Source organism: Nomascus leucogenys, chromosome 16 (genome assembly GCF_006542625.1).
Source record: "Nomascus leucogenys isolate Asia chromosome 16, Asia_NLE_v1, whole genome shotgun sequence".
In the NCBI taxonomy this organism is placed as follows: Eukaryota; Metazoa; Chordata; class Mammalia; order Primates; family Hylobatidae; genus Nomascus; species Nomascus leucogenys.
The window spans coordinates 67,258,663-67,273,519 of record NC_044396.1 but is presented as its reverse complement, the minus strand read 5'-3'; positions in this window follow the sequence as shown (position 1 = coordinate 67,273,519).

Genomic DNA, 14,857 nt, shown 5'->3' with positions numbered 1-14,857 from the left:
GTACAAAATAAGCAAATATATTAATAACATTACATGTTAGAGAGTGATAAATGTTCTGGAGAAAAAATAAAGTAGCCTTAAGGCAAGGTGGGGTGGATGGAACCATATTCAATAGGCTAAACAGCAGGTTTCATTTGAGCCAAGACTTGAAAGAGGGAACAAAGAGAATAGGTCCTAAGGTGAAGGACTGTACCTAGTAAATTGGAAGAATATCAAGAAGACCAATACAGCATGGCCAGGTAAAGGAAAGAAAAAGTATTTTTAAATGCACACAGAGACAAGGTGGTAAGAAGCGAGACCATTTAGAAACACTGTAGGCCACTTTGAAGACTCTAGCTTTTATTCTGTCTGAAGTAGGGGAGTAATTTAGTGTTTCAGCACAGGAGTGTTACGTGATTTATGTTTTAATGGGACCATTCCCTACTATGCTTAAAGTAAATCATGAGATGTGAGGAGACAAGGATAGAAGCCAGGAGACCAGGGAGGAGGCTAATTCAGTAATCTCTGTAAGAGATGAGAAGTAGAGAAAGTAACTTAAATTTCAGATAATATTTTGAAGGTAGAACAAACTAGATTGCCTAGATATGGGGTGTGAAAGAAACAGAAGGGTCAAGAATTATTCCAAGATTTCTAGCCTGAGCAACAGGAAGAATATCTGCTGTAAACAAAGGGGAAGATTATTGGTAGATCAGATTTGGTGTAGGAAAGAAAAGGAGTTACATTTTGGGCATGCTACATTTAAGATCCAAATAGAAAGGTCAAGTAGACTGTTGGAGCTGAAGAGGGAGTTGGGAGTTAATCATTAGCTTATAGATGGTATTTAGAACTCTGAGATTGGCTGAGATCATCTAGCAAAGTAAATAGAAGGAAAAATAGGTCCAAATTTGTATATCTGGGAAACGAGGAGACTCAACAAAACCGAAGGGGAGTCTCTGAGATAGAAAGAAAAAGGAGTAAAGTGTATTAGAAGCCAAGTAAACAGAACTATATCAAGAAGGAGGGAGTAATTGACCTTAAAAAATCTGCTATTGGTAAGTCAAGGACGATACTGTCCTAGTCTGTTTTGTGTTGCTATAAAAGAATACCTGAGACCAGGAAATTTATAAAGTGAAGAGGTTTATTTAGCTCACAGTTATGCAAGATGTACAAGAAGCATGGTGCTGGCATCTGTTCAGCTTCTGGTGAGGGCCTCAGCCTGCTTCCACTCATGGCAGAAGGCAAAGGGGAGCCCAGTGTGTGCAGAGATCGCATGCCAAGAGAGAAAACGAGAGAGAGCGGGGCAGATGCCAGGCTCATTCTAACAATGTTCTCTTGCAGGAATTGATGAAGTAAGATCTCACTCACCCTCAAAGGAGGGCATTAATCTGTTCATGAGGGACCCACCCCCATAATTCAAACATTTCCCATCAGGCCCACCACCAATGTTTGGGGATCAAATTTCAACATGAGGTTTGAAGGGGACAAATATCCAAACCATAGCAAATACATGTAGTGGATTGGCCATTGGCTTTAGCAACATGAAGGTCACTGATATGAAAAGGGAGCTATATAATTTGTGGGGCCCATAGCAAAATGAAAATTTGAAGTCCCCTTGTTCAAGGATTAAGAATATCAAGATGGTGAGAGGACATTCAACAAAACTCAGGGCCATTGTAAGGAATGGCCCCTGTGCAACTACAGAGGGTGGGGTAAACTAAGAAGAGAGTATTGCATGCCCACGAAGCTGGCCCTGGTCAATGGTGATATTGATGAGAGTAGTTTTGGTGGAGAAATGGGTGTGAGAGCCTGATAGAATAAATTTAAGAGAGAATAGGAAGAAGGAATTGGAGAACTAAGTATGAAAACATTTGGAGGAGCTTTGCTGTAAAGGGGACCAGAAAAATGAGGTAATAACTGGCAAGAGATGTTGAATTAATAGAAAGTTATTGTTTTTCTTTTTGTTTTCATTTAGTATGGGTGAAACAAGAACATGTTTCTTTGCTAAGGAGGATGATGCAGTAGGGAGGACTGTATTAATCTAATAGAGAGAGAGGATGAAATAGCTGGAGTGATGTTCTTTAATAGGTGAACAGGTAAAAGAAGATAGGATCTAAGACCCAAGTGCAGAAGATGACTTTAGAAAAGAAATAAATAGTTCACGTTCATAACCAAAATTGCCAAAGCAAACTGCATGGACAGGGATGTTGGTACATGCATGGATGTGACGGTGGGATCTCCAAAAGCTGTTTTTGTGATAAAATATTTTTTATTATGCCACTACTGTTCTGTTTATTACTCCATTTAGAACCCCAAGTATTCCATTAAGAACTTGGGTAATTTATACAATAAATAAGTCTAAACTGTTTGTTTATATCCAACGGCATTTGAATATTTGGATAAAGCTGAAAAACTCCCACTTGACTAAAGCTGGTAATTGAATCTCATTTTAAAAATTGCTTCTATAAAAATCTGCCCCAACTATTCATTTTGTTTAGTTATTTCAAAATATTATTTCTCATTTTCTTATATTTTTAAAAAGACAGCATGCACTTTTGTTGTGCTATTAAAGGCCACCATAGGAAGTATAGTATTCCCCATTTCTCTTAATATCATCTCATAAATTCTTAAAGATTAACCTGATAAAATGCAGGTTTTTACTGAGTGTTCCTTGTGGTTGGTTTTTGGAGTGACTGTTGAGTACTGATTCTGGACTCAGAACTGGGCAAGAGCAATAGAAGACCCAAAAGAAAGTTAAATTTTGTACCTACACTTGATGTTTTCACAGATGTGCAGGCAACGAAGTTATAAGGTTGCTTTGTTATAAATGTTTTCTCATTTGGGGGTATTTTCTGAACTTCAGTTGTTGCATTAAATATTTTAGTACTCTTGACAGAAAATCTTCCCATTATCTTAATATAATTCCATTGGAATTTTTGGAGAAATACATGTATTATTGCCACTGATACTTTCAAAAATGGGATAATATATTTAGTGGAAAGCCTTTGTTATTTTATTAGTTGTAGTAACTTCTAAGAAGGTGCTAAAGATATCTAATAAATTTAAAATCAAAACTTTAAAGCCTAATTCAAGTGAACCTCAATGACTCACATAATTTTTAGAGAAGGAAATTCCTGTAGTTTTTCCTATCATGTGTTAATCCTTAAATTGTAACCCAGCAATCTTACTTTCTGCATGCTTGTAAACATGAAGTTAAGGTAAGTCACCTCATCATCAATGGCAAATGTTTATTGTAACTGAAAAACACAATTCGAGTACGTTGTCTCTTATTCTTACATTGCTGACCCATGACAGCAATTGAGACTTCAATATTCTCAAAAGCAGTAAAAAAAAAAAAAAAAAAAAGAAAGAAAAAAAAATCTGTTCTTCAGAACTAGTGCCAGCTGGTGATGATTTCTGTGACAGTCTCATATTTTAAGACAACAGCGAAGCTTTACTTTGGCGTTAAGTTGTCCGCAGCAATAGCCTAGGGAAGCCTTTCTCACTTAATGCCTTTGTGGCCTAAGCCATCTAATTCGCTTTCAAGCACTGTTATCTCACTAGAAATTTAGTGTCCAAGAAGAAATGGATTGTCATTCGCTTTTGAAGACATTGGATTCCTGCTGATCCATTTCGTGGGCATTTTAAACTTTACTTTATTAAACTAAAGTTTGGTACAAACACAACTTCCAGGATCATGTCCTTTAATTCAAATAAATGTCCTCACTCTAACAAACTGAGGGTAGAGAAATTATCATTTCCTTAATTGATTAGAAAGATGAGCATGTCTTTTACAGTAGTCCCGTCCTTAATGTTTCCATCCCAAGCTATGCTCACCCTAACTCAAGTATGAAAGCACTAAAACTTCCTCCATTTGGCCTTCCTGCTCCAACCAACTGAACATTGAAAACAAACTCTAAAATGTTTTATAGTCAACAAATACTTATTTTTTCATGACAAGCACTAAAATGAAGCTCTGTTGATGGTTAAACTCATAAGATATTATGTCATACAGAAATATATTTTAATATTTGTTAAATGTATAAACACCCACCGAAAAATAGTACTGCTTATTGGCACACACCAGTTTTCGTGATGATTTTAAATAATTGATCATTTTAAGATGGGCTGATAAAATAAAAATCAATAATATTATAAGCATTAATACCTTGGATTATGTTTTAAATTTCTTTGGTCTGGGAGGAAGACATGAAAAATAACAACAACAGCAAAGGCCACAATCTTACAAGTTGTTTTCACCTGATGACTTCTATTCAGGCGGCAATCATAATGGCAATCTTGGAAAAGCTTTACCAACAGGTCTCATAACATCAAAATTTTCAGTACCAGTAATGAACATCTAGGATTCAAGCAATCATCAAAGAGATTCTTTATTTTCTTTTTTTACATTATGTTTTCCCCCAAAAGATGTTTGTTTATACATTTGTTTTTAATAGAAATAAATGGTGTTACTTTGCATTGTGCCAAATCAGTTATCATATAACCAGCAGCCATTTGTCAATAAATATACAGGGTTTATAAAAGCAGACAACCAGAACAAGCAATGCTGTCTTACTATCTTACTATAAATTCAACTCTTACTATCTTACTATAAATTCAAGAGCCAATGCTGGCTCTTTAAGAGTCCTATGCAGATTATTCTGTACAAAGAGTTGAGTACTGCATCTTCTAGGCATCTATTAATCTCCTATTTCCTAAGATGACTAAGTCAATTTGGCCTTATCCATAAACATTTCTAAACACTTGCTTGCTCAGGGGTTACATCTTTATGTATGGCATCCTTATGTACAGTGTGCCATCACAGTGGTTTTGGTGGTAAATAAAATAACTAGATCATTGTTTAATTTTTAGATTGTTGAAACATGACTCTCAAAATGGAAAAAATCTAATTCTCACATAAAAACAACATAAATGCAACAATATAATTCTCACAGGGAAAGTGAGCTCATGGAAAAGTTGTAATTAACCCACTTAGGAGGAAACCAGCAACATGGCAAAGCTGGTTCAAAAAAAAAAAAAGAAAGATTCAAAAAGAAAGAATACAGAAATTAGATTGCTAAATTAGATGTAACATAGTTTATATCCTACTGGGAAATAATGATCCTAATCTTTTGAATTATAGTTATTGCTAGATAGAAACTGTTTACCTCCACTATGGACATAAGACCATCCGTGTCTGAAAGTTTTCTACAAGATAACTTTATAGAGATATAAAATATAATAGGTATATTCTTATAGAGAGTAGAATATCCCTTAAGATAAAAAATGTTTTAGATGATGCTTAGTATGACATTGAAAAGTCAAGAGGTCAGCATTTTTGTCTTATTTCCAAATTTGGTGATTTTTTTCTTAATAAAATATAGAAGAATCTGAAAAAGTATTAAACTTTTTGCAACTTTCCATAGCTTTCACTTCTAAAAATGAAAGTTACTTCTTCCTGTAAACTGCTAAGTGTCATGAATGACCGTTATATAAAACAACATGAATGTACAATTTTGAAGAAAATAGTGAATGAATTTCATTTGCCAGACATAACTGAAATAAAACTCGCCACAATAAAATTACCAGATTATTCAAAAATTATTACTACTTCTTGCATATGCTCAGCTATAAGAATGAGGAAAAAATGAAGATTTAAAAGCTAGGATATTCAAAGTACATTTATAGGGAAACATAAATGTCTTTTTTCCATTTTGAAGAAGTTTTTCTGCGCTCATTCAAGATTTATGAATCACTATAGCTTCCTTCTCTTTCAAAACATCATGAAGTGTACCAAAAATTCACCTTTGGGCAAAGGATATTTACCATATTTATTTTTAGGAAATTGCAACAAAATAATTCCCCTACCCATTATTTATCTCTATAATTCAAGTCATTATTTTTAAAATAAGATACTGATGATACAGATACTACCTGTAGATGAATTTCTTCTCCAACAACTTGCCTTTGGTCTATTTCAGAAAACATTTTTATATCTACCAGAAGAGGGCAGGGAAGGGAAGAGGAGGTAAACATATATTAGAATTACTTTATTGCTTACAATCAATAAGGACAGAGTTCATTTCTTCTTCGTTCTTAATTTATAACACTGGATCCAGTAACAGTGGATATTCAGTAAACATTTTTTTAGATTCAATGAAATCATTTGTTAATAGCTCTGAAAATGTTTACTATGAAAAGAGGTTTTAACAAAAGAATAACTTTTGGGAATTATTTTGAGAATGAAATTGTAAGAGTAGCTTTCTGTTTTTAAAACTTAGTATTTACTGAAACTTTTAAACATATTAGCCACTGAATAAATACTTATTGATTAAATCATGAAGAGTCAAGGACTGGCTGTATTTAATGAAGGGCTGGAAATATAGGTGAACAATCTACATCACTAAAATAGAAACTGCCAAATCCAAGTCCGTTCTTTTTTTTTTTTTTAATACTTTAAGTTCCAGGGTACATGTGCACAACGTGCAGGTTTGTTATATATGTATACATGGGCCATGTTGGTGTGCTGAACCCATTAACTCGTCATTTACATTAGGTATATCTCCTAATGCTATCCCTCCCCCCTCTTCCCACCCCATGACAGACCCCAGTGTGTGATGTTCCCCTTCTTGTGTCCAAGTGTTCTCACTGTTCAATTCCCACCTATGAGTGAGAACATGCGGTGTTTGGTTTTTTGTCCTTGTGATAGTTTGCTGAGAATGATGGTTTCCAGCTTCATCCATGTCCCTACAAAGGACATGAACTCATCCTTTTTTATGGCCACATAGTATTCCATGGTGTATATGTGCCACATTTTCCTAATCCAGTCTATCATTGTTGTACATTTGGGTTGGTTCCAAGTCTTTGCTATTGTGAATAGTGCCGCCTACTTCCTGGTTCATCAATGGCCATCTTTTCTTTGGGTCTTTCCATGGTGGAAGGGTTGAGGCATCTCTCTTGGGTCTCTTTTATATGAGCATTTATCCCATTCGTAGGGCCCTGCCCTTATGACCTAATCACCTCCCAAGGACCCTACCATCTAATACTATCTCCTTGGGGGTTAGAATTTCAACATATGAATTGTGAAGGAGAATTTTTAGGCTTTAACAGCCCCCAAAATAAATAAATAAAGAGTGGCCGGGCTGTTAAAGCCCAAAAATTCCCCTTCACAATTCATGTGTTGAAATTCTAACCCCCAAGGAGATAGTATTAGATGGTAGGGTCCTTGGGAGGTGATTAGGTCATAAGGGCAGGGCCCTGTGAATGGGATAAATGCTCATATAAAAGAGACCCAAGAGAGATGCCTCAACCCTTCCACCATGGAAGGACCCAAAGAAAAGATGGCCATTGATGAACCAGGAAGTAGGCCCTCACCAGACACTGAGTCTGCCAGTGTCTTAATGTTAGACTTCCTGCCTGCCGGAGCTATGAGAAATAGTTGTCTATCATAGCCACCCAGTCTATAGTATTTTCTTACAGCAGCACAGATGGACTAAGACTAGCTACTTCAAAATCAACAGAAATCCAGTAACATGCCTTTCCCTGTTGAAATGATATGGATGTTTTTTAAAAAAAAGTCCTTCTGAGGTTCATCTACAATCTGTATATGGCAACAAAAAGAGTATGACTTACAGACAATCCTTAAGTTTTGTTAACTGGGGAAAATTTGCTATTTGTCAGTTTTTAAACATAATTTTCTATTTCTTCCATCAAAAATTGATTTGTGTTTGTCAAAAGACATTTTTGATTACCTGTATCATGAAAACTATATGTCTTCTCCTATAATAAATTATGTCACTAGGTAACATTAGTGCATCATAAAAACCAGGGCACATTCCTAGCTGTCTCCTTTCTTCTCACCCCTGCGTCCAATCTTGGAAGAAGCCCTGCTCATTTTACTTGCTAAGCAGTTTTCTAATCTGCCGCCTACTCTCTGCATCCCTTAGCTCTGCCCCATTTGAGGCATCTTTCTTCAGGGCATGGCCATCCCATTGTCGTGGCAGACTTGGAAATAGCTTCTACACAGCTGCCATGTGAACTTTATAAAATGCAAATCTGACCTTGCTATTCACCTACATCAAGACCTTCATGCTTCCTGCTTAGTTTACAGAATAAAACACAAGTGGTTTTGCATAGGAAAGACTTCAATGACTGGCCCTCATTGACCTTGACAGCTTCATCACTCATTACTCCCAGGCAAAACTAAGCTGGTTCTAATTTCACAAACACATCAAGGACTTCTCACGTCTGTATCATTACTTGTAATGTTTCCTCTGATTTGAATGCCCTCCCCACATTTATTTGCCTATCTTTCTCATTACTGAAGTGCTGAGGCTAAGATCAGAAATTACCTCTTAACATGATTTCCCTGAACAGGGTGCTGAAAATTCCCCTCCTCTGGACTTCCTGGCACACACCGATCTTTTCACTCACGTAGTATTGAAATAATCTACCACCCTATGTGAGAGCCACGCTTGAAATGTGGCTAATGTGACCGAGCAACTATTTTTATTATTTTCTTTACATTAAATAAGTTCATATAGCTAATGGCTACTGCATCAGACCATGCAGCCCTAGGCTCTCCCTGAAGGTTTACAGGTTATGTTGCTCTACTGCAGGGAAAGTAAGGACACCAGCAGCTTAATGTCCTTTCTTGTTTCTATGGTAAAAAGTTCAGTATTTAATTATAAACACTTTATGTGAATTAATGTTACAAGCACCAAAAAGAGTCATTTAAAAATATCGAGGATTTTGTTCTAATTTATTGAATAATTTACTTTGGTAAATATACTAAAGTCACTTTATATCATAATAATAAGTCTCTGACTCTGTAGTCAGCTGAAACATGCTTTTCTCCACGGGCCTTTTTAACCACTGTGAAAAATTGATTATACTGCATTTGATCTCAGGTTTACAGTATCAGAGTATTCATGTATTTCTGGATATTATTGGTGGTTTTATAAAACAAGGAGAAAGCAAAACCTGTGAATAATTTTCCAACTTCAACCTTAATTTCAATATTTTTAAATTTAACTGACAAGGTAATTATCCCAGAAATTGTCTTAACTAAATGATTTGTGAAACTATGATTGTCCCATTAAAATGACAGAGTACTCAATCAGGAGAGAAAAATGGTTCTCTGAGGTTTGGCCCTATTAAACAGGTTCTTTATATTATTATCCACTTCTCATTTTGAATGCATGCAGCTGTGTGTTTCTCTGTGCAGGAGAAAAAGTGTCACTGCCAGAAGATGGCTAATGTCAGTGTAGAACAGTGCAGCAGAGGGGTGAGAGTGCAGATGCTGGGGGCAGGTTGCCTGACTGGAATCCCACTTCTACTGCTCACTGGTAATATGACAGAAGCAATTCAGTTGCCTGCTATCTACCTCAGTTTCCTTATCTCTAAATGGGGGTGATAATTTGATCTGTCATGAGGATCTGGATTCTGCTGCAATAAAAACCCTCACATCTTAATTTTATAAAAAACAGAGGATGTTTCTTGCTAACACTACATGCTCATCTCAGATTGGCTGGGCAATCAGCTTCATTTCAGTCTGGCTCAAGGACGTACGTGGACATAGCAGTCACTATTTGGATATTGCCAATTGCTATGCTGGAGGAGAAAGAGCCCAGGAGGGTCCCACTCACGCAAGTGTATTCATCCAGAAGTGACCCACATCACTTATACTCAAATTCATTGGCCAGATCGGTTCTAAGTCGAAGAAGTGCAGTCTTATCCCATGCTCAAAAGAGACACCAACCAGAAATATTCAAGGTGGCAATGATTCTCACAGCAATTGTACCTATATCATACAATTGAGAGGTATCTTAGACAAATATCTTAGAACAGGACATGAAGTAAGTTATATTCATTATCTATGTGAAGAGCAAATGCATGATGGGAAATTAGATTATTCCAGTTGCAGGTCAAACTAAGTGATTTTGAAACCTCAACTATTCTGAGGCCAAGTAATCTGTGGAGGAAAAACTGCTATAAAGGTATTGGTTAATATTTTACTTCCTTCAAATTTGATATATATTAATAGGAAAATTTTGATTAGAATTTTTCATTAGTAGGTCATTTATTCATTTGTACATTCAACAAGTATTTATTGAGGGCTTCTTAAATAAAGACACTGTGCTAAGTTCTGGGGATATAGTGGTGAACAAAACACTATCCCCTTCATGGGAGATTTGATGTTAAATATATCACACACAAATACTCACTTAGGATTGTGATAAATGCTACAGGGAATTCTCATGGAGGTGATAAAATTGATGATAAATATATGGCAGTTTTGTAAATCTTTAAAGTAAACTGTATAATCATTCTTCCATTGTATATATTGATACATTCAGGTAGTAAACATCAACAAATTTTATGGTCTGGGCCTGTAGTAGGCACCAGAAATGCAGAGATGGCTGGGACATGATACTTTCCACAAGGAGCTCAGTCTCCTTCAGAAATATCCACATATAAAAATCATCTTAGGCCAGGCATGGTGGCTCACACCTGTAATCCCAGCACTTTGGGAGGCTGAGGTGGGTGGATCATTTGAGGTCAGGAGTTTGTAACCAACTTGGCCAACATGGTGAAACCTCATCTCTACTAAAAATACAAAAATTAGCTGGGCATGGTGGCAGGCACCTGTAATCCCAGCTACTGGGGAGGCTGAGGCAAGAGAATCACTTGAACCCCAGAGGCGGAGGTCGCAGTGAGCCGAGATCAAGCCACTGCACTCCAGCCTGGGCAACAGAGTGAGACTCTGTCTCAGAAAAGAAAAAAAAAAATCATCTTAATTTGACACAATAAATACTATGACTCAAATGAACTGACAAGTATTTAGGACAGGGATTTATTCCATATTGGGGGATTGAATATCAAAATAGCTTCTGGGAGGAGCACACAACCAAAACCCGGTTTGATACATCACTGAGTGTTGTATCTGGACAAAGATGGAAAAAACCATTCTAAGTGGAAATGTGCAGAGGTATGAACATGGAAACAAATGTTGTGTAGATTAAGAATGACATGTAGTTCATAGTGTTTGGAGGGTGGAAGTGGCAGGTCATCAGGCTGGAGATCCTGGTAGGTAACATCAAGGAGTAGCCAATGCCATGCTGACTTTGGGATTTATATCAAAGGCAATAAAGAGAAATGAAGGAAGTTTAAGCAAAGAATGTGACTAGATCATATTTTCACTTTACAAAGATACCGCTAATAGTAGGATAGCTAGATGGCGTTCAAGATGGGAGGAAGCCAGATCAGTTAAGAGTCTCTTGCAACTATGACCAAGGGAGGATTTATTTCAGAAATGCAGTGGTAGTTCAAAATATAGAAATGAATCAATGTAATACATTTAATGTATTTGATTATGTATTATTCTGTTTCCACACTGCTGATAAAGACATACCCGAGACTGAGCAATTTACAAAAGAAAGAGGTTTAATGGACTTACAGTTCCAAGTGGCTAGGGAGGCCTCACAGTCATGGTGGAAGGCAAGGAGGAACAAGTCATGTCTTACATGGATGACAGCAGGCAGAGAGAGAGCTTGTGCGGGGAAACTTCCCTTTTTAAAACCATCAGATCTCATGAGACTTATTCACTATTACAGGAACAGCACTGTTCCTGTAAGAACAGTAAAGAACTGCCCCTATGATTCAATTACCTCTTACCAGGTCCCTCCCACAATACGTGGGAATTCAAGATGAGATTTGGCTGGGGACACAGCCAAACCATATCAGATTGAATGTAATACCTTCAGTGGAATAAAGGGCAAAATTCACGTGATTATCTCAGTAGTTTCACAAAAAGCTTTTGACAATATTAGTCACTTCTTCGTGACAAAAACACTCCAAAACCTAGAAAGAGAAGGCAACTTCATCAACCTTATAAAAGGCATCCATGGAAAACCCATAGCTTTTATCATTATTAATGGTAAAATAAGACTGAAGTCTTTCCCCACTAAGATCAGAAACAAGACAAGGCTATTTGCTCTTGCTACTTCTTTCAACATTGCACTGGCATGCACACCACTTTCTCCATCGAATATTTAACTATCAGTCTCTTCATTTAAAAATTCATTGTGGTAGAAGATAAGTTACCAAAGAACAATTAAGAAAAGAAATAGAAGATAACCAAATACTATGGACTTAAAATTGAATTACCCCAAATATTTTATATTTTTTAAACAGAATACTTTTGTTATACTGCATGATCAGAGGAATATTATAACAGATATAGTATCATGTACATATAATATATCTAGCATTACATATATATGTGTGTGTATATATATATATATATGCTCAAATAAGTTTGAGAAGAAGTAAGTTAAACAGTTTTCTTTTATGCAGAAGAACACCTCAGAAGTATCGGGACTCCTCTGAGGAAATGACTTTGACTTTTTTGGAGTTGATAAAAAGCTCCTTGAGAAACTGTCCTGATACCTTAAATACATGGTTCACATAATTGCCTTACAGGTGGGTAAGGGATATCACTTCTTGGCAGGCCCAAGAACCTCAAGATATTTTGGGTCCCTCAAGCAGAGGGGTATTCACCAAACTTGTACAGGTATTAGACACAGTCTGATGAGAGTCCTTGGCCTGGCTCCTTAACCTTGACAGGCTGTTTTAAAAAGTCTGATTTTAGATTCCTTGTGAAAAATTCCAGCTAAGCCAACTTAAAAAAAAAAAAAAAGCCTTATGAGCAATCACTATTCTTGAAGCACTTTATGCAAATAATCAAGTGAATTATAATAAGATTAAAACTTATTTTGCAAGTAAATTGATCTTTAGTAGAAATGGGGGACTGGAGAGAGAATAGTCATGTTTCACAAGAAAACCTATAGTACACCTCTTATTAGATTCCAGCTCACTGTTTTTGAGATTTCATTCTTTAAATGCAATTTGAACTAGATCTTTATTTTTTGTGGTTTCCTCTAATACCTGACTGTGAATCTCAAAACTAACATTTTCATTTCTTTTTTCTCCTGTTCTTCTGACTTGGAATCACAAAAATTAAACTTCCCTTTTCCTGCTGCCGAAAGTAGTCAAATTGGCTTTAAGGAAAAATTACCACAACAGATTATATATGGGCAAACATTGTACGTGCAAACCAGAAAAATCTACCAGAATGCCACTAACCTTCTCAGCTGACTGCCCTTCAGACTCTAAAGAAGCTAGCTTATAGGCTGGTCCAGACATTAACTTTTGCTTTTTGTCTGTTTCTATAGAAATGTCTCTTGTTAAAGATCTATTTGACTGCATTATATGTAGAGACCTAGCCTTGAGAACCCATCTGAAATGCCATCTTCCAAAATGAGACACAATTGTTTAATTGGACTCACTATTCCCAGGAATGAGAGACTTGTTTATTAAGATCCTTTGTCACACAACTACTACATGGATTTTTCTTTCTATGGCCAACAACTCAGCTTTTGGTGTGTAAAACTCCAAGGGATGTTTCAGTTCGGGGAATGCTGGGGCTCAGAAAATGATACCCTGAAATATGGTGCTTTGACATGTTAAACTAAAGAAGCAGACTCAAGGTCCCTCTGATCCCCTTTCCCACCCCTGCCATTGTTTGTCAATCCTTTCTTTCCCAAAGCACTGGATGATGCTCTTCTCTGAAGCTCTCTCATCTACCTGGAAACCAAACACACCGAAGAGAAACACAGTTGCTTTTCAACCCCTTTCTGAAATGTCATTAACCAGAGAAGATTAAAATTCATATCACGGAAGAAGATACTAAAAATTAAACACCTTCATGTCTGCAATCCCAGCACTTTGGGAGGCCAAGGCGGGCAGATCCCAAGGTCAGGAGATCGAGATCATCCTGGCCAACATGGTGAAACACCGTCTCTACTAAAAATACAAAAATTAGCTGGGTGTCTCTCCTAAAAATACAAGAGTTAGCCTGTAGTCCCAGCTACTCCAGAGGCTGAGGCAGGAGAGGCAGGAGAATCGCTTGAACCTAGGAGGCAGAGGTTGCAGTGAGCCGAGATTGTGCCACCGCACTCTTGCCTGGGCAACAGAGAGAGACTCTATCTCAAAATTAAAAAATAAATAAATAAATAACATGAATAAATAAAAAAAAATTAAACACCTATCCTGGAGCCCAGACAAACTTTTGTCTATTCTTAGATCTCATTTAATTCCCCAAAATAATCATTTACAAACAATTGTCTGAACACTGGATCCATTCTTTCCCCCCTAAAAAGTAATTACTCTTATACCTCCCATCTCCCCTTCCCCCATGGAAAAGGATATAGAAGCATCTGGACCTCAGTGAGTTATTGAGTAATCATTCTTCTGCAATTCCTTCATGTTATACATGTTAAAATAAATTCATATGTCTTTTTCTCCTATTAATCTATCTTTTGTCAGTTCATTTTTAGTGAACTTTCAGAGGGTGAAGGAGGAAGATTTCTCTCATTGCTCCTACGGAGGCTTCAGATATGCTAATTTACACTTTAAATTTCCAAGATATAACATGCAACATTTCTCAAGCTTGTTTCACTATGGAATCCTTATTTCCCTACACATCTACAATCTCTGAAGCAAAACAATTTAGAAAATGGTGACCCATTTTGCTAAGTCACAGTAGACAGAATTTTATGTCTTTTCAGACTAGTCTATATTGATATGAAAAGTATGCCATTCCCCTGACCATTTGAATTCATCATCAAATAATATATTTACCTACTAAATAATTGAGAGTTAAGTACAAATTTTACTTAACTTACCCATCTGTTATGACATCTGGATTTTTCAGTCTTACATCTTTTCTTCTTTGCTTTTTGGTTTTAGAGTATGTGAAATGATTTTACATTCCAATTCAACAAACATTTATTAGATACTCAAAATAGTTAGAAGAAAT